This window comes from Ursus arctos, unplaced genomic scaffold (genome assembly GCF_023065955.2).
Source record: "Ursus arctos isolate Adak ecotype North America unplaced genomic scaffold, UrsArc2.0 scaffold_21, whole genome shotgun sequence".
Lineage (NCBI taxonomy): Eukaryota > Metazoa > Chordata > Mammalia > Carnivora > Ursidae > Ursus > Ursus arctos.
Window position 1 is genome coordinate 44,255,466 of NW_026622886.1, and position 22,436 is coordinate 44,277,901.

The 22,436-nt window shown below is 39.1% G+C and overlaps 1 protein-coding gene across 3 annotated transcripts in view; it reads right to left on the reverse strand.

Annotated features, from left to right (window-relative positions):
• RXYLT1 (ribitol xylosyltransferase 1) overlaps window positions 1-22,436 on the reverse strand; it is a 261,051-nt gene that overhangs the window by 94,171 nt on the left and 144,444 nt on the right. For 2 of the 3 annotated variants that reach the window (XM_044384645.3, XM_044384643.3), the window contains exons 3-4: window positions 19,470-19,572; window positions 1,816-1,928 (exon numbers count right to left, since the gene is read on the reverse strand). The gene's annotated coding sequence lies outside the window, so the exon portion shown is untranslated. The remainder of the gene's footprint in view (window positions 1-1,815; window positions 1,929-19,469; window positions 19,573-22,436) is intronic. The other variant, XM_026500117.4, reaches the window with a different exon arrangement.

A 22,436-nucleotide genomic window follows, 5' to 3' on the forward strand; every position in this document is an offset into this window, starting at 1 on the left:
AAACATTGTGCTTCAACTATACTAAAAACATCCAACAATTAAAAACAAAACAAAACAAAACAAAACAACACAAAAACCAGTACACTGAAAATCAGGATCCAATCATTATATGCTAGTTTCAAGTATCTTTTCAATGGAGTTTTTTATGTGTGGGTAAAACCAGCTGGACAGTAAATGCATAATAGGGGCCACCTATCTCTCTTTTTCTTAAAGTAGCTTCTACCTCCAACATGGGGCTTGAACTCACGACTCTGAGATCAAGAGATGCATGCTTTACTGACTAAACACGCCAGGCACCCTCACCTGTCTCTTATTAGAGGCTGTGAACTTCGTATAATGTGCAGAGTAGAAGGTTTGTGTCAATAAAACTTCCAGGAGTTTTGAGGTTTCAGAGACACTGCTCCCTAGAAGTACAGATTGGCTCACAAACCATATGTACAAGGTTTAGATAGTCTTCCATTACAAGAAACCTCTATAACATATTCGTCTTCCTTTGGGTATTTACCACGTGATCCACCTTGCGCCTTCTGGTGTGGTTATTAGGTACATGTCTTGCTTCTCTCATGTCTTCTAACTTAGCATAGCTCACAGAGGCAGAGACTTTCCTTACTTACCTCTCTATCCTAGACTGGGGCATTGCAATGTATTCCCATGTAGCGCTCTGTGCTCTTCCCATGGGGGGGGGCGTGGCATTACCTGCCACTTATGATTTCCTATTTAAATACTCATCTCTTCTACTATCCTACAAACTTTTGAGGGCAGACTCCTCACTCTTGCATAGTATGTACTACAGGATAAGGATAGTGAAAGCTATCATTTTTTAAGCACCAATTGCTAACTGCTCTATCCATAACTACTTGGAAAGAAGATGTATTATAATTCTCAATTTACAGATAACGAAAGTGAAGCTTAGGAAGTGTCGAATGCTTGCCAAAGGCTATACAGCTAGTACTGTCAGAACTAACCACGCATTGCTGGCTCCAAAGACTATGTTCTTAATGAAGGATGAGCCTGGGTGCAAACAGATGACGGGATTGGTACAATTTTAAATTGGTAACGTGGATTTAAAAGTTCATCACCCGGGGCGCCTGGGTGGCACAGTGGTTAAGCGTCTGCCTTCGGCTCAGGGCATGATCCCGGCGTTATGGGATCAAGCCCCATATCAGGGTCCTCCGCTATGAGCCTGCTTCTTCCTCTCCCATCCCCCCTGCTTGTGTTCCCTCTCTCGCTGGCTGTCTCTCTCTCTGTCAAATAAATAAATAAAATCTTAAAAAAAAAAAAAGAAATAAAAGTTCATCACCCAAGTATCCTAAACTTGTTATTCCAATCAATTCATTTCTATGCATAAATTGACTGAAATCTTACACTATCCTTAATGCCTTGTTCTTCTCTTAAAATAAAAATTATTTCCCCTATTTTCTGATAGAGTAACTCCTTGCAAGGTTTTTTTAAGTTAAATAATTCATAAAATAATTCATGATAATGCTGTCAGCTAATAATAAAAGCTACTATTTATTGAGTCCTTACTGTGTAGTATCCCATGCCTGTTTTGTTATATGCATTACTTTTTAAATTACTTGCTCCGTGTAGCTCCTTGAGGATAGAGACCATATTTTTCTCATTCATTCCTATTTGTCTCTCCCTTTTCCCCTATCCAGCATGGTGCGATTAGTAGATGCTCAATAATTGTTTGTTGAAAGAATCTGCTGGACATTTTAATAGATCTTAGTATTTAATATTCACAACAATCGCTACTGCAGACAATTGGAATAACTTGCACAGGGTCACATAGTGAATTCAGAGTTGGATTCTCACCTCAGTCTGTCTGGTCCTGCAACTCATCCTGCTGTCACGTGGCCTTTTACTCGAACATGACCTCCTTTGTGGTGTCTTTCGGACGCAGAATTCCGTTTTTCTATGAGCGTACTCTACAAATAATGTCACAATAGTCAAATATTATTATTTTATCCTTCAGTTGATATAAATTGCCGTGGGGCAGTACTATTTTTGAACAGTGCTTCTCTGGAATTACATTCCCTAAGACGACCTTTATTGACTTGTCTTTGAGAACCATAGAACACTTTTAGAAGTTACGGGTTGTAAGTCTGTTTTGCCACTATTATCAACAAAACATTTGGTTTGCCAATTGATGTCCTCAAACTTATGTTCCATCAGATGGCAAGCAAACAAAAAAGAAAATTGATGGAAAACTAGGATCTGGTTTTGACTGTTCAAACAAAGCAATAACTCTATATTACCAAAATATTCAGGTTTTTAATAGAAATTTCTAGGAAGAAGGAGACTACAAAACTCTAGGACAAAACAAAATGGTGCCTGAATGGCCCCAAACTGTAAAGCCAATCTAGCACCGCTCTGAGTTCCGCCCTGCTTTGAGATATTGCTGTCCTCTCTGAGTAAGCTCCATCTGGACAAGGGTGTGATGGAGCGGACTCTGCTTTGAAGAAACCATGCCTTCTGTCCCCCTCCCCCTATCCCATACACAGCAGCTGTCACCCAGATTCTCAACAGAAGTATTGCTGAGCTGATACTAACTGCCACACAACTGACACTGGGAGAAATCTAAGTAAATAGAGAGTAAGTTAAAAGTAATACTGTTTTGTGCTTCTAAAACGTCCTCAAATTATTCTGGAAGTATAAAGAAGGCTACTGAGCTAGAGACGATATGGAGACAGATTTTTATCAATCTCCAGGCATTCCCCAGCTGAAATAAGCTTGGCTAAGAGGGAGTCTTTGAGGCTAGAGGAATGGAGTAAATGTTTCCCCTTCACCTCTAACAAGGAAATCAGGCTGTTGGGGACTGCAGCCCATAGGAAATAGATCGCTATGTATAAAGTCTCAGGAAACAGCAATGAATTCTCTTTACTATATCATGATAATTTTCAGAGGTTCAATTGTTGGCTTATTTCAGGAAGAGAAAGTATAAAGAAAATGTCTTACTTTTTCTTTTTTGCTGAGCTAAAAGTACATTATTTATATTTACACTGTTCTTTTTATTATGATATGTTAGTGACCATACAGTACATCGTTAGTTTTTGATGTAGTGTTCCATGATTCATTGTTTGCGTATAACACCCCGTGCTCCATGCAATACGTGCCCTCCTTAATACCCTTCACCGGACTAGCCTATCCCCCCACCCCCTTCCCTCTAAAACCCTCAGTTTGTTTCCCGGAGTCCATAGTCTCTCTTGGTTCATTTCCCCCCCTTCATTTTTCCGTTCCTTCTCCTACTGATCTCCCTGCTGTTTCTTATATTCCACAAATGAGTGAAACTATATGATAATTGTCTTTCTCTGCTTGACTTATTTCACTAGCATAATCTCCTCTAGTCCCATCCATGTTGATGCAAATGTTGGGTGATCATTCTTTCTGATGGCTGAGTAATATTCCATTGTATATATGGACCACATCTTCTTTATCCATTCGTCTGTTGATAGGCATCTCGGCTCCTTCCACAGTTTGGCTATTGTGGACAATGCTGTTATGAACATTGGGGTGCATATGACCCTTCTCTTCACTACATCTGTGTCTCTGGGGTAAATACCCAGTAGTGCAATGGCTAGGTCATAGGGTAGCTCTATTTTTAACTTTTTGAGGGACCTCCACACTGTCTTCCAAAGTGGCTGTATCAACTTGCATTCCCACCAACAGTGTAAGAGGGTTTCCCTTTCTCCACATCCTCTCCAACATTTGTTGTTCCTTGCCTTGTCCATTTTTGCCGTTCTAACTGGCATAAGGTGGTATCTCAGTGTGGTTTTGATTTGAATTTCCCTGATGGCTAATGATGTTGAACATTTTTTCATGTATCTGTTAGCCATTTGTATGTCTTCATTGGAAAAGTGTCTGTTCATATCTTCTGCACATTTTTTGATCTGATTATTTGTTTCTTGGGTATTGAGCTTGAGAAGTTCTTTATAGATCTTGGATACCAGCCTTTTATCTGTAGTGTCATTTGCAAGTATCTTCTCCCATTCAGTGGGTTGCCTCTTTCTTTTGTTGACTATTTCCTTTGCTGTGCAGAGCTTTTTATCTTGATGAAGTCCCAAAAGTTTATTTTTGCTTTTGTTTCCGTTGCCTTTGGAGACATGCCATGAAAGAAGTTACTGTGGCTGATATCCAAGTGGTTATAGCCTATGTTCTCCTCTATGATTTTGATGGATTCTTGTCAGGTCTTTCATCCATTTGGAGTTTATCTTTGTGTATGGTGTGAGAGAGTGGTTTATATGTTGAGCTTTCTTAAACCTTGCTTGTATTCATGCTGATTCCTTTAATTGAACTCATTTATTTATCTATTCAATCATTAAACAAATGTTGCTGGGTTTTTTTTTTTTGAGCATTTTATATATGTTAGGCATTATGCTAGGCAGTGGAGAAACAACATATACAGACCCTGCCCTCATGAAGTTTCTGTCCTACTGAGGAAAATAAAGAAACAGAAAATGAGTAATCATATACATCACTGGAATTGTTACTGCAGTCATTGTAAATGCAGTGGAGAGGACAAGTAATGGACCCAGAGACTGTTCAGGAATGGAGAGGGAGGAAGCACTGGAGATCACGTGGTTAGAGGGGGCCTCTCTGAGGAGATCACAACGTAAGTGAGATATAAAAGACAAGCTGGACTTCATCAGTTCCAAAGTGAGTGAAGAGTTTCCAGGATGTGAGGAACACCTTTGGCAAAAACTCAAAGATAGGGATGAGAGTGGTATTCTAAAAGCTGACAGAGAACAAGTATGGCTGAAGTTCAGTGAGTGATGGGGAGAGAGGAGCGAGGTAAAGCTGGAGTAATAGGAGGTTGTGTGCAAGAATGGCAATAGGGAGACCAGTTAAGAGATTGTTGCAGTGATGTACATCTGGGACGGAGGAAAAGAAAAGAGAGAGAGGGAAACGATCCATAAGAGACTCTTAACAATAGAGAACAAACTGAGGGCTGCTGGAAGGGAGGTGGGTGTGGGAAGGGCTAGATGGGTGATGGGTATTAAGGAGGATGATGAGCACTAGGTTTTGTATGTAAGTGATGAGTCACTGAATTCTACTCCAGAAGCCAATATTGCACCATATGTCAACTAACAAATTTCAAATAAAAAGATAAATTAATTAAAAAAAAAAGAGAGACTGCTGCAGTAAAATCAGAAGAGAGAATGATGACCAAGGTGGTGGCTACGGAGATGGAGGAAAGTAGAAGAATTCCATATGTACTTTGGGATTAAACCCCCACCACCACCCCCACCAAGGGACATGTTAAATGTAGGGAGTGATAAAAAGAGAGGAACACATGATGACTTTCGGGTTTCTAGTTTGAAGGTTTAGATCAAAGGTGATGGTGCAAGGCAGTAATGAAAAACAAGACAGGGCACAGATAAAATAGATTAAATCTTTTAAGAGCTTTGGGAAATAAATTTGAAAATTAAGAGAAAATTTTAAATTAAGACTTTAAAATTTAAATCTGAGTAGACTAATAACCATTAAACAAATGCATTAGTTAAATATCTTACCCCAACCCATGCTTCAGTCTGTCAACTCCCCAATGAATATGTAATTTATACCATATAAAAAGCATTTTAGAAAGAGTAAAAGAGGAGAAACCACCCATCTTATGAGATGGATATAACCTTGAAACAAAGTGAGGTAAATATTGTGCAAGAGTGGGTTATACACCTGCCTCACATATAAACATAGCAAGTGTACTGAATAAAATAGAAGAAAATTGAATTGAGTAATGCATTAATAATTGTGAACAAATAATGTTTATTCATGATGTTTGGATGATTAACATTAATATGTATTTTTTTCATTTAAAATTTTTTAATTTAAATTCAGTTTAATTAACACACACTGTATTATTAGTTTCAGAGGTAGAATTCAGTGATTCATCAGTTGTCTGCAACACCCAGTGCTCACTACTTCAAGTGCCCTTCTTAATGCCCATCACCCAGTTACCCCATTCCCCAACCCACCTTCCCTCCAGCAACCTTCAGTTTGTTTCTTTTTTTTCTTTTTAAAGATTTTATTTATTTATTCGACAGAGATAGAGACAGCCAGCGAGAGAGGGAACACAAGCATGGGGAGTGGGAGAGGAAGAAGCAGGCTCGTAGTGGAAGAGCCTGATGTGGGGCTCAATCCCATAACGCCAGGATCACGCCCTGAGCCGAAGGCAGACGCTTAACCGCTGTGCCACCCAGGCGCCCCCTCAGTTTGTTTCTTATAGTTAAGAATCTCTTATGGTTTGCCTTCCTCTCTGTTTTCCTCATATTTTATTTTTCCTTCCCTTCTCCTATGTTCATTTGTTTTGTTTCTTAAATTCTACATATGAGTGAGATCATATGGTGTTTGTCTTTCTCTGACTGACTTCTTTCACTTAGCATAATATCCTTGAGTTCCATCCATGTTATTGCAAATGGCAAGCTTTCATTCTTTTTGATGGCTGAGTAATATTCCATTGTATATATACACCACATCTTCTTTATCTATCCATCTATTGATGGACAACTGGGCTCTTTCCATATTTTGGCAATTGTGGACATTGCTGCTATAAACATTGGGGTGCAAGTGCCCCTTCAAATTACTATGTTTGTATCCTTTGGATAAATACCTATTTATGCAATTGGTCGGCCATAAGGTAGCTCTATTTTTAACTTTTTAAAAAAGATTTTATTTATTTATTTGAGAGAGTGTACGAGCAGGAGGAGGGGCAGAGGGAGAAGCAGACTCCCTGCTGAGAAGGGAGCCCGACCTGGGGCTTGATCCCAGGACTCCAGGATCATGACCTAAGCTGAAGGCAGATGCTTAATTGAGCAACTGATGCCCCTTGCTGTATTCTTAAGAAGGAAAAAGAGCAGTGCTCTTTCATGTTATTGTCATCCAGGACATATAGATGATGCCCACTAGTATTACTAGTATGAATCAACATTTATTGAGTGTCTGCCATGTGTCCATTTTATCTCCAGGATTTATGTATTTAATCTTCTCAAGAACTTTGTAAAGTAGGTATTAATATTTCCCCTCTTCTTCATATGAAGACATAGAAATACAGAGAGGTCTAGTAACTGGACTAAGATCACATACCTGGTAAGATAGAGTAGCATTTAAATACAATTCTAGGACTACATGTATGCACTTATTCAAATACACGCTTTGGTTTTCTTTTGATGTGCTTAGGGTAACAGAAATGTAATCATATAATGTGTGTATGATGTGACTTGCTTCTTGTGAGAGCCCTGGCCTACGTTGGGGCTCTCTCCATGTGCGTACATATTAATCTTCCTCATTCCTTTTGACTACTGTACATATTCAGTATAGATGTACCATAATTTATTAAACTATATAAAGATAAATTTATATATTTATAAAAACTATATTTTTTATTAAAATAGATTTCTTTATTCAACATGTCCTATATATATTATTTTTAGATTATATACTTTTTTTTAAATTTTAGAGAATGCTGAAATAAATGTGCTTGTATAACTCATGTGTGTATATATGAATAGTTCTTTTGAATAGATACTTAAGAGAACTTGCTGAATCTATGAATGCAATTACAAATTTTAATTGCAATCACTAATTACCCTCCAAACAGGTGGTAGCAACTTAATGTACACCAATCATGTCTGAATGTTTACTTCCCTATATGTCAACACTTAATAGTATCTGTTTTTTAATTTTTCTCAGCTGATTACCAGTAATATATAATTTCTACATGATTTTTATCAAGCCGAATATTTTTTCAGATATTATTGGTTCTTTTTCGGGGGGAGGGGCAGAAGGAGAGAGAGAGAGACAGACTCTACACTCAGCACGGAGCCTGAGGCTGGGCTCTATCTCATGACCCTGAGACCATGATCTGTGCCAAAATCAAGAGTCTGATGCTTGATGGACTGCACCACCCAGGTGCTGTTTCTTTTTCTATCTTTGCATCTTTTCTTTATATCTTCAGCCCATTTTTGTATCGGTTTGTTTACTCTTATTTATAAAATGTTCTATATTTTCTAGATATTAAATGTGTATTTACTAATATGTTGCCAATATTTTTCCCCATCAGTTGGTGGTCGTTTAATTTTTTTAGCTTTATTGGGGTATAAATGACAAATAAAATTGTAAGATATTTAGAGTATATTTTAAATTCATGTCTACATAAAGACATACTTTCCTATTTTTTTGTCCAGAGGTCTTTAGAGGGTCAAACCCATCAATCTTTTCTTTTAAAATGTTGGGGTTGTTTGTTGCATAGAAGAACATTTATACCAAAATTATTTTCTAAAATTCCAGTATTTTCTTCCAATATATTATTAAAATTCAGCTTCTTTTCCCATTTACAGATGGGGGTGGTTTGTGTGTGTGTGTGTGTGTGTGTGTGTGTGTGTGTGTGTGGTCAAGAGCAGTCTCTTGTAGCCTTATACTGCGTTCGAAAGCATTCCCTTCCTGACGTCAGCATTTAGGAGTACGTGGTGGTGCTGAGGATCTCAACTTACGGGCACGCGGAGAATTTCTCTTCTGTAGCTTTTCTAAAATCAGCAAGTAAAACCCAGCAGCATGTGGATTGGTTTTTCTCACGTCATTTGAACATTACAGTGTGCCAATGACTGCTTTCTGGAAGTAGCCAGAAATACTTTCCAGTAGAAATTGTTCTCTTTTGATCTGGGAGCCGTGGGAAGGATCATGTCTCAGGGCAGCTGTGACCGTTAAACTGGGCCCAGAATGGGTTCATGGAAATGACTGGATTAATAATTTCAAGGGGAAAATGGGCGCAGGTGTCTAGGCTGGTGGAGGAGCTCCACAGACTGTGAGCCCTGGAAGGAATCTTTTACATCTCGGTCAATGTCTATAATTCTATATGTCTGTAACTACAAGTGAAGAAATCGAGGTAAGAGTCATTTAAGGGCACCCCGCTAGAAAGACCAATGATAAAGCGAATACTGTACAGATGATGTGATAAACAGAGAGCTTTGTTAGGCTTAGTGACAAACTCTGTGGCTTGCTGAGCTGACCTCCCGCATGTCTGACATTTAGGAAGCATTTCAACTTTTGAGGTTTAGAATCCCATTCCCAAACATGAAAGAATAAATACAACCCTGTAAATGCCCTAACTCATTCTGTGATAGAAAAATCCTCATTTTCCCCATACCCTAATGGCCCACAGATCTCTGAGGCTTTACTTTACATTAAAATTATATTGCTTTTCCTCATTTCAAAATACTTGCCTCTGCATGATCTTATTTTGTGTGGGAAACAAAGGCAGAAGAAAAATTATTAAATTTCCTTACTACTTGCAGCCTATTGACAAGTCCTTGAAACAGGCAGAGTGACATTTCTCTAGGGACTTAACTGTCTGGATGTTGACACTTTGCTAAGGGCAAAAAGCAATCTTAGCCTGACCTCCCAGGATCCTATAAGTCTGCTTTAATATATAAAAATTCCATTGGAAACTTCCTTTATCTCAACCCCCCCCCATCCATGTTGGCAATTATCCACCAAGTATATGACCCACCGATATACATCTGAAGGGTCTCATTGAGTAAGGGACCGGTGGGACTAGGTAGGGGGCTACGTGACCAGGCTTGCCAAAAATCCCAGAAATGCTGAGGCGTAAGAAACCAGAGATAAGGGAACAAACCAGACCACCCTGCCCTGGGTGTCAGAGATGGGGTCTTTTTATGGCAGTTACATTGTGACCAACAAAGAATAACCAGACCCGAAAGAAGAAGTATTAAAGATGTTATCACCAGTCCTCACTCTAACCAAGACGTCACAAGAATGTTAAGGCCACAAGCTCCCAGGTCAGTTCTAAGTTCTCCAGGTCGTTGGAGGCCCACGTTTGCAGTGTGATCGGGACCCCTCTCACTCTTGAGAGCTTCTCCTGTGTCTTTGCTTAATAAAACTTTATCGCTTTGCTCACTCTCCGTTGTCCATGAGATTCATTCTTCGACTCCCTGAGACAAGAAACTCACTCTCCTGCTTCAATTTGATTCTCACTTGAATTTGCCTCAATGAAAATAAAATGGATATATAAATAAATAAATAAGGTCCCTGTGGATTTGGGGTATCACTAGAACACCACCACCACTGCTTTTTCACCATCACACTACCTTAGATTTTTAATGATGCGAATTTTTTCTTTTTTTTTTTTCAAGATTTTTAAAAATTTATTTGACAGAGAGAGAGTGCACGCACAAGCAGGGGGATGGAGCAAAGGGAGAGGGAGAAGCAGACTTCCTGCTGAGAGGAAGCCCGATGTGGGACTCGATCCCAGGACCCTGGGATCATGATCTGAGCCGAACATGACCTGAGCTAAAGGCAGACACTTAACCAACTGAGCTACCCGGGCGCCCCCAGTATTTTCTTTCTTAGGGAAGGTTGTTGGTTCTCTCAGTGAAACCCTAAGGCACACTGTAGGAAATCAGTAAACTTAAAAAGATTTGGTTTGCCCTTTTAGAAATGTGTTTATTTATTTATTTATGAATAAGTAATTTTTTTTTTTTAAAAACCAACGGATATACTATAAAAATGGACCCTCGGGGCGCCTGGGTGGCACAGCGGTTAAGCGTCTGCCTTCGGCTCAGGGCGTGATCCCGGTGTTACGGGATCGAGCCCCATGTCAGGCTCCTCCACTGTGAGCCTGCTTCTTCCTCTCCCACTCCCCCTGCTTGTATTCTCTATCTCTGTCAAATCTTAAAAAAAAAAAAAAAAATGGACCCTCATCCTGGTCCCCTGACCACCCATTCCCTTCTCACAGGGCTATTCCTAGGCCACACCTAGCAGTTGATATAGAACTAGTGTGTGTCTGTCTGTTTTCCAGCTCCAAAATCCAGGAAACTGTCAGAGTCTCTGCCTCTGGAAGTCCCATTCTGGCCTTTGGGAGCTAGTCAGTGTTGGTGTGTTTCTCAAACTTAAAAAAAAAAAAAAAATCACAGCCCAAAATACGAACCATATTTAAATAACACGCACATTTTTATAACATACATATTCAGGCAACAATACTTACCCTTGCTATAGAAGATATACCCTACCGTTTTCACTTGTTTCATTTTTTAACAATCTAGTAAACGTGCACACATATATTTTATCTCTTCAACGCAATTCAATTTAAGAATATTTTTCTTGTTGTAACAGTTACAGAGACTCTTTGTTAGATGAGGGACTGATTAATCAAGTTTCCCCCGGTTCCCTTACAACCTTGCTTACCCCCACCCCACCAACATGATAAAGGAATTTAAATAAAAGGGCAAAAACACAAAGGCTAAGAGGAGAAAATAGCAACAACATTGAAAAAGCTGGACCGTAGATGGGCAAGCGATAACAAATTTAGCTAAAGCCTTTCCCTGGGAAAAGCACAGAAGTCGAATGTTTCCAGCCACAGAATCTCAGAAAGACTCCGGAAGTGGAGGTCCCAGCTGCCCCCAAAAGTGTTGAAAGCCAGCCCGCACTCCCTTCACCAGGGCCAGAGCTCAGAGGCTGCATTTGCCAGGAGTGTGTGACTTTTCCAAGCCGGGTTGGGAGGGGCACGAAGTGGATCAGACATTTACAAGGAGATCCAAAGAACCTCTGTGTTTCAGCCCCACTTCTCTTTCTTGCCTGACCCGCTGCCCTTTGCCCTGGGGCCAAGTCTCCGTGGCGCTGTCTCCCCCAGCATTAGGCCTTCCTGCACACATTTTGCCAGGCTTCATCAGCAACACCCCCTGATGAAGCTTTTGTTAGCTAATGACTCTTCTTTTTTTGCTTGTGTCTTTTTTAAACCGTTGTGATTGTCATCAGTATTTTCCATTTAATAAATTTCATTGATTTTATCAGTACTTTCATTTTATTTTAGAAAGGAGATCAGGTGAAAGCAGCCTCAGACTGAACAAGAATTATGTAAGTTTTTCATTGGTTAATATCTGTGCATACAAATGGGGACGGACATACATATGCAAGTAATAAAGCACAATGGTAACCCATCCTCTGACCTGTGAATTAGAACACAGACAGTTCCCACGAAGCTCCCTGATACAGCTCTCCGTGCGCTCCTTCCTCCTCCCCCCAGAGGCAACCACTTTCCTAGACTGTGTGTTTGCTGTACTTACACTTCCTTGTATGGTTTATAGGTTTTATAAACATTGAATCATATATAATCGCTTGTAACTTACCTTTTTTAATTTAACATTTTGTTTCTAAAATCACCTCTGTTGATGTGAGTAGTTGCGGTCTTTTAATTTTCACTGCTGTGTAGTGAGGATATGCTGCCACTTACTTACCTACTTCCCACAGAACAGCGCTTCTGCGAACATTCTTCTATATGCTGATGCTGATATGTAAGAATTTCTCTGGTTTAGGAATGAAATTGCCGAATTGTAGCATGTGCACAATTCAGCCTTACAAGATAATGCCGAACTGTTTTCCAAAGATTTTCTGCCAATTTACACTTCTAAAAGCTATGAGTTTCCATTTTCTCACATTCTTGATAAAACTTTTCAAAATTTTCCTATTCTTCTAGGTATAAAATAGTTTCCCATCATTGCATTTAATTATTTTAACTTTTCACTGTGCATTATGTATTATACAGTACTGAGATATACACAGATCGTAAGTTTATAGCTAGATAAATCTTCATGAAGTGAACTTAGAGATCAAGAAACAGAGAATTGAAAATAAGCATGCAGATACATAAAAAAGACAACTGCTTATAGTTTTGAGTCTGAAAATTTTCTCAAATCAAACAAATAAAAAGAGTAGGTATTTATAGCAGGAAAAGTTCTGCGTTCGACTGCCTGCCTTGAGCCATTAGGAAGCTGAACTGGCTGGAGCACAACGCAAAGTTTAGATTGTGGAAGGACCCTGATTCCTTTTCAGCCTAAGGCAATTACCCAGCTGTTGGAAAGTTGAAATAGTGGACCAAATTATATTAGTGAAGTTAAAATAAGCACCCTTGAGAATAAATCACTATATATCAAGGTACACGTATTATGCAAGAGTTGCAATTCCAATTTTTATATCTTATGAATGAGCCCTGGAATTTTCACTGCAAATAAATTCATTGATGGTATGTTTTCGGCTATTTGTTTTCACTGATTGATGTATACACTATTGGGACATTCCCAAAGCCATTACCCTCTGAGATTGGAATGTCCAGAAACATTCTCGACTAAGCCATCGATAAAAACAATAAAACACTTAAAAACAATATGCGTTTTTTATATAATGACTGTGGAGTTTGGAGAAAAACTGACATTTATTCACCCGTCGCTTATTTGGTCCATGGAGCAGCCCTGTAGAGCTCACAGGGCATGTATTAAAGTCTCTCCAGCTGACAAAGTCTTAGCAATAAATGATTTGCCCAAAGACACACAATTAGCAAGTGGCAGAACCAGGACTTGCTCTCCATGTTTTCATATTCCAATTCCAGATCCCTCTTTGGGGGTACACAAATTAGAGACAAGCATAAAGAAATCATGAGACAATTAAAATCACAACCAGTTAATCTACAGAATTTAAACTCTTACTTAAGACATCAACTACAAGACTGGCAACCTATTTACTGCACTCTATTACGAATTCACCTCTCATTGTTACTCTCTTGGCACTGGGCTAGCAAAAAGATTTTGGTAATTAATTCATCGGTAAATATTTAGGGAGCACACACACACAAGAAAAAAAAATAATTACAAGCACCCCTGTTACTTCCCCATGCTCTTTCAATTCACTCTAGTCCTAAAGAATTGCTATCCCTACTATTAACAACATATATTAGTTTACATATGCACATTTCTTGGGTGTCTGGCTGCTTGCCCTAATGTTACGGTTTTGAGATTCATGCCTATTGTGAGGTGTGGTATTACTTTTGCAACCCCAGCAAGTTCACCATAATTCTACCCCATTCCTCTCTTTTTGTTCTATGACTCAACACATTTGGGACACTGCTGTCCTAAGCAGCTTGGAAATCTGAGTTCTGTTGTCCTGTCCATGGGGAAAACACAAAGTAGGAGATGAGAAATGGAGCCAAGGAGATTAGAAGCAAGAAAGATAGCGAACCAGAGCAAGATGGAACAGGGCAAGAGGGCCCAGTATATCTGTCAATGGTCCAGGAACATCTGAGTTTCCTGGCCATGTTGGTGGTCAGCTTGCTCTAAGTAGGCTTAAATAAGTAGGTTTGTATTCATTCACTATATAGGGTGCTGAAGATTGAATAGTACATAGAACTTGCCCTCAAGAAATTCAGAATACGGAAAGAGGACTGACACATAGACAAGCAAGTAATTGCAGTATAAAGTGGTAGGAACTATGGTGGAAATGAAGCACCTACAGGGACTTTCATCTCTGCTTGTGGAGGTTCAGGAAAGACTTGTCCAAGAAAAAGCACTTTGCCTTAGGAGTTTGCTATGTGAACAGAAGTATAAAAATAGAAGAGTTTCCAGACACAGGGAATAATGTGCACAGGAATGAGGTCTGAGAAGGCATAGGTCATGCAGTCCAGAAGTCTTTCACTAAATAGGCAGCAGGCTATGTGTGTAGACACTGAATGTCGAAGAGTTAAGAAGAATTTTGATCGTGAGGACCTTTGTATGCCATGGTAAGGACTTAGGACTTATCTGTGAAGCCACTAAAGTATTTCATGTAGGGAAATACTGGCTTTGGAGCAGTGTTTCGGAGAGAGTGAGGAGGATCGATCAGTGAGTAGAAGATTGGACAGGGGCAACTCTAGCCCCATTTGCAGAAATTTCTTGCTTACTCCACTCTTGCTCTGTTCTAACGCCCACCTTGCTTCAGACTGTTTAGCGAAGAGTCTTTCCCTCTTTCTTTTACTTAGGACTTGACAAAAGAAAGTGGTTTCTATGGGTTAGGGAATGTTGATGAGAGATAATAACAAACTCTATTTAAGGGCTCAGAGGGAAGGTCAGGCAGAGGATGCCGACTGGGCAGCTGAAGAGGGGTGGAGCACAGTCCTTGGGAGAAAGGATGTAAAGAAACTCTTGAAGAATGAGTCAGCACCATGGAGACTGAGGTCACCCTAGAAACCATAGAATTGAGCTGAAGAGGAAGTGTTGTGAATTGGGTGTAAGAGCCCTCAGTGAATGTGGGAGACTGACCAGTAGGAAACTGACAGTGACATGAAGAGGTAACAGGTAGCGTAATTTACCAGCATGAGCTTGAAGAAGATGCTTTTTGCACAAAGGGGGGAAGAATGGTCTGGAAGTGACCCTGGGTTGCTAAGAAAAGGCCAGCATTGTTCTGAGTCCCTTGGCCATGGTGGATGGGCAAATGGGTTGCCTCCATGGAAGACGGTACAAGGCAAGCAGTTTCATTGTGGAAGGCCAGGTCCCATTAAGGGAGAGAATAGGAAAACAATGAAAGAAAATATTTTTCAAAAAAAACTATTTTTGTTTTTCTTCATTGTGATGGTGAATTTGATGTGTCAACTTGGAGGATGTTTTTAGAGATGAACATTTAAATCAGTGAACTTTGAGTAAGTAGATTGCCCCCCATGGTGTGAGTTGGCCTCATTCAATCTGTTAAAGGCCTCAATAGAACAAAAAGACCAGCCTGCCCAAGCAAGAGTGAATTCTCTAGCAAACTACCTTTGGATGTGATCTGCACCACTCGCCCTTCTGGGTCTCCAGCCTGCTAGCCCACATTGCAGAGTTGGACTCGTTAGTCTCTGTAATCACATGTGCCAATTTCTTATACTACATTTCTTTCTGTATGAACACATGTCCCATTAGTTCTCTTTCTCTGGAGAACCCTGACTAATATAGTCATCTTTCAGATTTTTCTTGTATACTGTTTCACAGAATCCTTAAAAGATTGAGGATTCAGGAGAGTTTGTTTATAAAGCAACAAGGGTTCTAGAGAGTAGAAGTCAAAAATTTTAGAAGGAAGACAACTCTGGGTGGCCAGCTAAGTCTTTGGAATAAGTAACAATGCCTGAAAACTAGGAGGTTTGTATGATGAGTAGCCCCACGATTTTAAACTAACTTACTATCTTCACACTAGAAGTTATAAACCCCAGGAAAGCATGGAAACTTCCAAAGAATATGTCATCTAGATGCTGCTTGCAGCCTCTCCTGGTGTGCTGTGAGAAAGAGCCCCTTTTGCCTCTGTGGGTCACCTCTAGAAACCCTGGGGCTAAGACCGCCTCTCTCAGCACACGGCCTGCCGTGCAACAGGGCCTCGGTCTGAGAGGCTCTTCAAAAACCTTTGACTCCTTCTCTTCTCTGAATAGCAAGTTCAGGAGTGTTCATCTTTGGGGCATTGAGGAAGAGAACGTCCTTCCTGCTTTCCTAGCATCACACTCCAGTGGGCTGCATCCCTGCTGAGATCTGTAATCTGAGGGCTCCAGGCAACACCGGCCCCTTTCTCAGTTTGCCTGCCCCAAGGCTGCAACTACCATCTCCTTGTCCCTCCCCACTCGTCCGCCTGGGAAATGTGGCTTGCTACAATCACTTTCAGCCACACTGATGATTAAGTAGCTTGTCTTTTAGGGTCCCTAAAGGATTTTGCTGACCCTCATTTTTCCTGCATTGTCTATCACAGCGCCTGAAATTTCTGCCATGAGCTATCACTTTTCAGCGACAGCAAGAAACACTCCTTCCTGATCTCTATTCCCCAAGCCAATAATACCAGATGGAGGAGGAGAAATGAATTAGGGATGATATTTTATTATGCCTCATTACTTATTTCTTTGTATGGCCCAGTCAGATAAGGAAGAAACTTATTATTTGCCTCAATTGCTCCATTTTTTTTTTGTTGTTAAAAAAGTTTAGGGGCACCTGGGTGACTCAGTTGGCTGAGCGTCTGCCTTTGGCTCAGGTTGTGATCCCAGAGTCCTGGGATCCAGCCCAACGTCAGGTTCCCTGCTCTGCGGGGAGCCTGCTGCTCCCTCTGCCTCTCCCCCTGCTTGTGCTCTCTCTTTCTCAAATAAGTAAATAAAATCTTAAAAAAATAAAGACAAGGTTTTATCTAGGTGTCTGGTATTAACTAGCTATTATTTATTCTTCTAATGATAACATTTTACTGATAATACTTCTCATTCTGTGCAAGTATACAGTACCACCAGCAATGGTATCTAAAGCCTTCTGCACACCAGGAGAATGCAGTTCGTATACCCCGATGGGACTCCCACATAAAGAATGTTTTAAGGAGTCTTTTATGAACGTCTCACATGCACGTGCAGGTGATCCCGTCCTGATCAGTCTCATCTCACTGCCCTTTCTGCTACTTGCTGCTGGGCAATCATCTTCAGGGCTAAGATAGTGTAAATCAGTATTAAGATGCAAAAGACAAACACTCAAGTCATTGTCAAACCCAATCAGGAAGCAATCAGGAGCCTGAGGGACTGGGATTTAAGAAGGGTACACTCTGTTGAAGAACTGACTGAAAGGAATAAAAAAGCCTTAAAGCCTGGCATTCTTCCAGAGAGGACAGATGTGGTGATGCCCCACACAGGAGGGCCTCTGGGGAGTCAGAGCAGCATGAACGCCTGGACCCTTGGTGGAGTTTCTGCCAGGCAAGAGGCTCAAGATGCTGGAAAAGATGGCCCTAGACCCTGAACTGGGAAAAATGTGAGTGACCTTCTCCCTTGTTGCCTGGGATCAGAAGCTTCATCAATTTAACCAGGCATCCTGGAAGCAACAACAGTGATTGTCTGAGAACTTGGTTCTGAAAAATCCTATGATGTCTGAAGTAGGCAGTAGGATGGTAGGAAGAGTCAAAATAGGCACTGTAGGTGAAGACAGAAAATATATGTTCTTTTTAGATGTTTGAGTTGGAGGTTTCTGAGACACAGAATAGAAAATAAGAAACCAAAATAAAGTAGTACTAAGGAAGGACCGCAATAATGCTAATGGCTAGGTGTTCTGTGAATGGCTGAATGAGAGGGAGAAAAAGATGAGGGGGGTGCAGAGGAAAGGAAGGAGCAAAGAAGAGAGGGAAAGGGAGGAGATCTCATTAATAGAGGTTAAAAGAGCTCAGATAAAATCCCAGGAGCTCAGAAAATTCTCAGGTATATACACAAAATGAGTCTTTTCTTTCTTTTTAAAAGATTTTAACTTTTTTTTATTTGAGAGAGAGAGCACGCATGCGCACATGAGCATTGAGTGGGGGGAGGGGCAGAGGGAGAGGGAGAGAGAGAACTCAAGCAGACTCCACTCTGAGTGTGGAGCTGGATGCAGGGCTTGATCCCACAACCCTGAGATCATGACTTGAGCCAAAACCAAGAGTCAGATGCATAACTGACTGAGCCACCCAGGTGCCCCAAAATGAGTCTTAGAAATAATGCATTTATCTGAATGGAAGACCAGAATTGACATGATGATCATTTGAATGAAAAGCTCTGCAGGGTGTTTGGTGATGTATCAGCCCAGCAAGAAAATAAACAGTGAACTATTTGATATTCTCTATTTCCAACTCATCTAGTTCTATAAGAGACCACTTCCTGGAAAAATATTGCAGCTGAAAATGCATCTCAAAAATATTTTCCTAATTTAGTGTAATTTCTAAGTGATTTCCCCCAATCTATACATGTAAAGAGAAGAAGAGGTACGGGAATAAGTCACTTCAATCTGTTGCATTTAATGATGGTTTAACTGATTCTACCATCTTATTTAGTGCATGTATTTCTTTGGTTCATGTTCCCCCCACCACCCCTTTAGCACTAATAAAAATTTCAGATTAGTTCAGGGAGGTATTCTACTCCTCTTAATTTAGAGCCATGAACTCCAATTATAGTTATTATTTTGCATATGTCTTAACCTCATACCTAATGATACAAACAAGTATCTTTTATAGGACATTCCTTCAAGGAAAGCTCAAGATTTAGAGAGTCAAAGCACAGTTGGATTAAACATGCACACAAAGATCTAAGCAAAAGGAGGCTCTGGAAAGGTTTATACCAGAAAAGGATTAACCCCTACCGACAAAAATGTGGTAAATGTGCCCATCAAAAGTTAGCATAACCAATTTCATGTGGTCAGGAAATAGCTTAGACTTAGAATTAGAGAATCCAGACTAGAGGTAGAAATAAATTAGAGTTAAAAAGTTAGAACTTGGGAGGTGATTTGGCACAGCTGCTTGGCTTTATGAAGATAAGTTATCAATATTTATACTTGGCAGATGAAGACACTGAGGTCTGAGGTCACCCAGCTGGTTAGTGGCCAAAGGGGACTTAAATCTCCCTCTTCAGTACATGTTATCTAGAGTTACGTAAAAAAATTTTTTAAATTTATGATTTTTTAGAAAAGTGGAGCCCAAATCCTAATAAATGTAATGAGAGAGTTCAGAAGGGAGATTCAAGGAAAGAAAACTTACTATTCTCAAAAGAATAACTTAGGAATTTATAGCTATATGATCTATCCCAGGAGACCTTGAGGAAAAGAAAGTTTTCTTCAACTAAGGTGTAAGAAAAGAAGGAAGGACATATTTTTAAACAACTTCAATGTTTTTTGTTCATCTTTCAAATTTTTCTTCTATATTGTTTCACTTACCTACAAATACCTTCAGAGCAGCCCAACAGAGTTCTTTGTGAGTAGATCAAACAACTTGGCATTTCTTTGTTACAATCATATTCTCAATGAAAGCTTCCCCAGGCTGTTGAGAGAAAGTATGTTTCTCTCTTTTGATATGGCACAGATATATTTAATTCATATTCTTCTGTCTATAATATATTTTAAAATATCGCTGATGTTCAACAGGAGGAAAGGGTTATGAACAAAATGACAAATTATCTTTCCTGTTATACTGTGATGAAAAGATAAAATTTCTTCTTTGCTTAAAATACATTTTAATATACTAGTCGAAAGTAGATAGGAAACGCTTTTCTCTTTGTTAATAAGTGAATTTCATATTTCTTTTCATTTTGGAAGTTTGGGAATTGAAATATGTTTTGGAGTGAATGTTCATAAGACTTACTGTGGACAGGACAATTAGGATAATGAGCAAACTTTTATCTTTGCCACTCAAATATTATGACTAAGAAAACATGAAATGATCTTTTGGACAGATAGAATCAAGTAGAGTTATAGGGCTTGAAGCAAATATAAAGATCATCTCTCTGCCCTTACATAGAGTTATAACTAGATCTGAGGCTTTTTGATTTACATGCAGAAAAAGACATGCTAATCTGAGAAAATTTTCTTGAATTTCCAGTTGGAAATGAAGCTTTTCAGCAGTTTTTAAGCAATTGAAGGAAATAAAAAGTTCTCATCAATGGAAATTTTAGTGGGCTAATAGAGTATCTCCCTGAGTAAGTTACAGCCCATTCAAGATATCTTTTAAACAAGATGATGAGCTAAGTAAAAATTTTCTTCTCTTCAAATGACTATTTTTAGATTGAATAAGCGTCTTGCTTCATGTGCTGGAACATAAAAGAGAACCGGGGGCGCCTGGGTGGCACAGTCAGTTGAGTGTCCAACTCTTGTTTCAGCTCAGGTTGTGATCTCAGAGTCCTGAGATCAAGCCCCGTGTGGGGTTGTGCACTGAGTGTGGGGTCTGCTTGAGATTCTCTCTCCCTCTCCCTCTGCCCCTCCCACTCATGCTCTCTCTTTCTCTCTCTAAAATAAATAAATAAACCTTAAAAAAGAAAGAAAACCAGAATGTGATTCTTGTCAAAATCTCAGGCATCAGTCAATGTAGCTTGTGTTATTAAATTATTTACATTTAAATTCATAAAACATTTCTTTGAATTTTTATGTCATTTAATTTCAAGGCATCTGTCTTCTTGACAATCTCATCTTAGTAAAGTAGGATGTGTATCATTTCACTATACAGATAGAAAAACTGAGATACAGAGAGGTTAGATGATTTGTTAGATCTGATTCTAGATTATGTTTGTTTTTATTCCTAACATACAGTGTCTTTCTAAGAGTGTTTTTCAAACTGACCACAAAACAGAAAGGGTATTATGGTACATGACGGAGGTATTAGCAAACACTATGTGTCATTTCAACACATTTCGTCTTAAACATACGCAAGTGTTACATGTCAATTATATCTCAATAAAGCTGGGGTGGAAAAGATTTTGCTCCAAAAAAATAATATTTTTAGCTTGCCTAACTTTTAAAGAATGCTTTTTAAGAAAATCTCACAAATGTAAAATACTATATGTGTGGTAGTTAGAATAGGTGATATTGAAATATTACTAGTCATTTAACTCAGTAATAAATCTGAAAAATTCATGAAATACAAATATTATTTATTCATATATGAAAAACATTTGAAAAGTAAATGCTTTGAAACTCTAAAGACTTGGTTCCCCTTAAAATTGATTTGATTAAATCATATCTAATTATGATTATTTAATTATATTTTATATATTTATATTTATTTAATTATATTTAATTTAATTATTATAATTATAAACCATATTTAATTATTGTTGTTTTTTAAATAACATTTTCTTTCTAAAAACAAACAATAATTCACTATTAGATTCTATCATGCACAAGATTTTAACATAAGTTCAAATGATAACAACAGAGGTAACAATCATACATTCCCCTTACAGTAAAAGAATGTCAAAAACGGAAGCAAAATAAATAAAAAGCTTAAATATTTAGAAACACATGAGAAACGAAGACATTATTTGATGATAAACTAATTGCTGCTTAATTGATCATCAGATTAAATGGATGATTCCACAGGGAGCTCAAAGGGAGATGCCACGTGGCAGTGAGTGAGTACCTAAGGTTTCATGCACTAAAATAATCATTACTGGATTCTGGAAGTATATACAGGGAGATGTACCAATAGGCTTAAATGTAATTTCGACTGTTGTCTGTTTTGGAATGGTTACTTCAGAATTAGTTTGACTCTCCCTCTCTCTCTCTTTCAAATAAATAAATAAAATCTTAAAAAAAAAAAAGAATTAGTTTAGGGTTTATCTGTAACCAGTATTGACACATTATAGGGAACTCTGCTCCACCAGACTCAAGTTGTTCCATAGACTCTTCTCCTCTAAACTGAGGAGTTTATTGAAGAGAACGAAGGGGCTGGTAATGGAGTACATTAGTTTTAAAGATCCCAGTTTAAATATGTGGTATTTGGGCAAACAGACACATGAAAAAATGCTCAACATCACTAGCCATCAGGGAAATACAAATCAAAATCACAATGAGATACCACCTTATACCAGTTTAAATGACCAAAATTAACAAGACAGGAAACAACAAATGTTAGAGAGGATGTGGAGAAAGAGGAACCCTCTTACACTGTTGGTGGGAATGCAAGCTGGTACAGCCACTCTGGAAAATAGTATGGACGTTCCTCAAGATGTTAAAAATAGAGCTAGCTGATGACCCAGAAATTGCACTATTAGGTACTTACCCCAAAGATACAGATGTAGTGAAAAGAAGGGGCACATGCACCCCAATGTTCATAGCAGCAACGTCTACAATAGCCAAACTGTGGAAGGAGCCGAGATGCCCTTCCACAGATGAATGGATAAAGAAGATGTG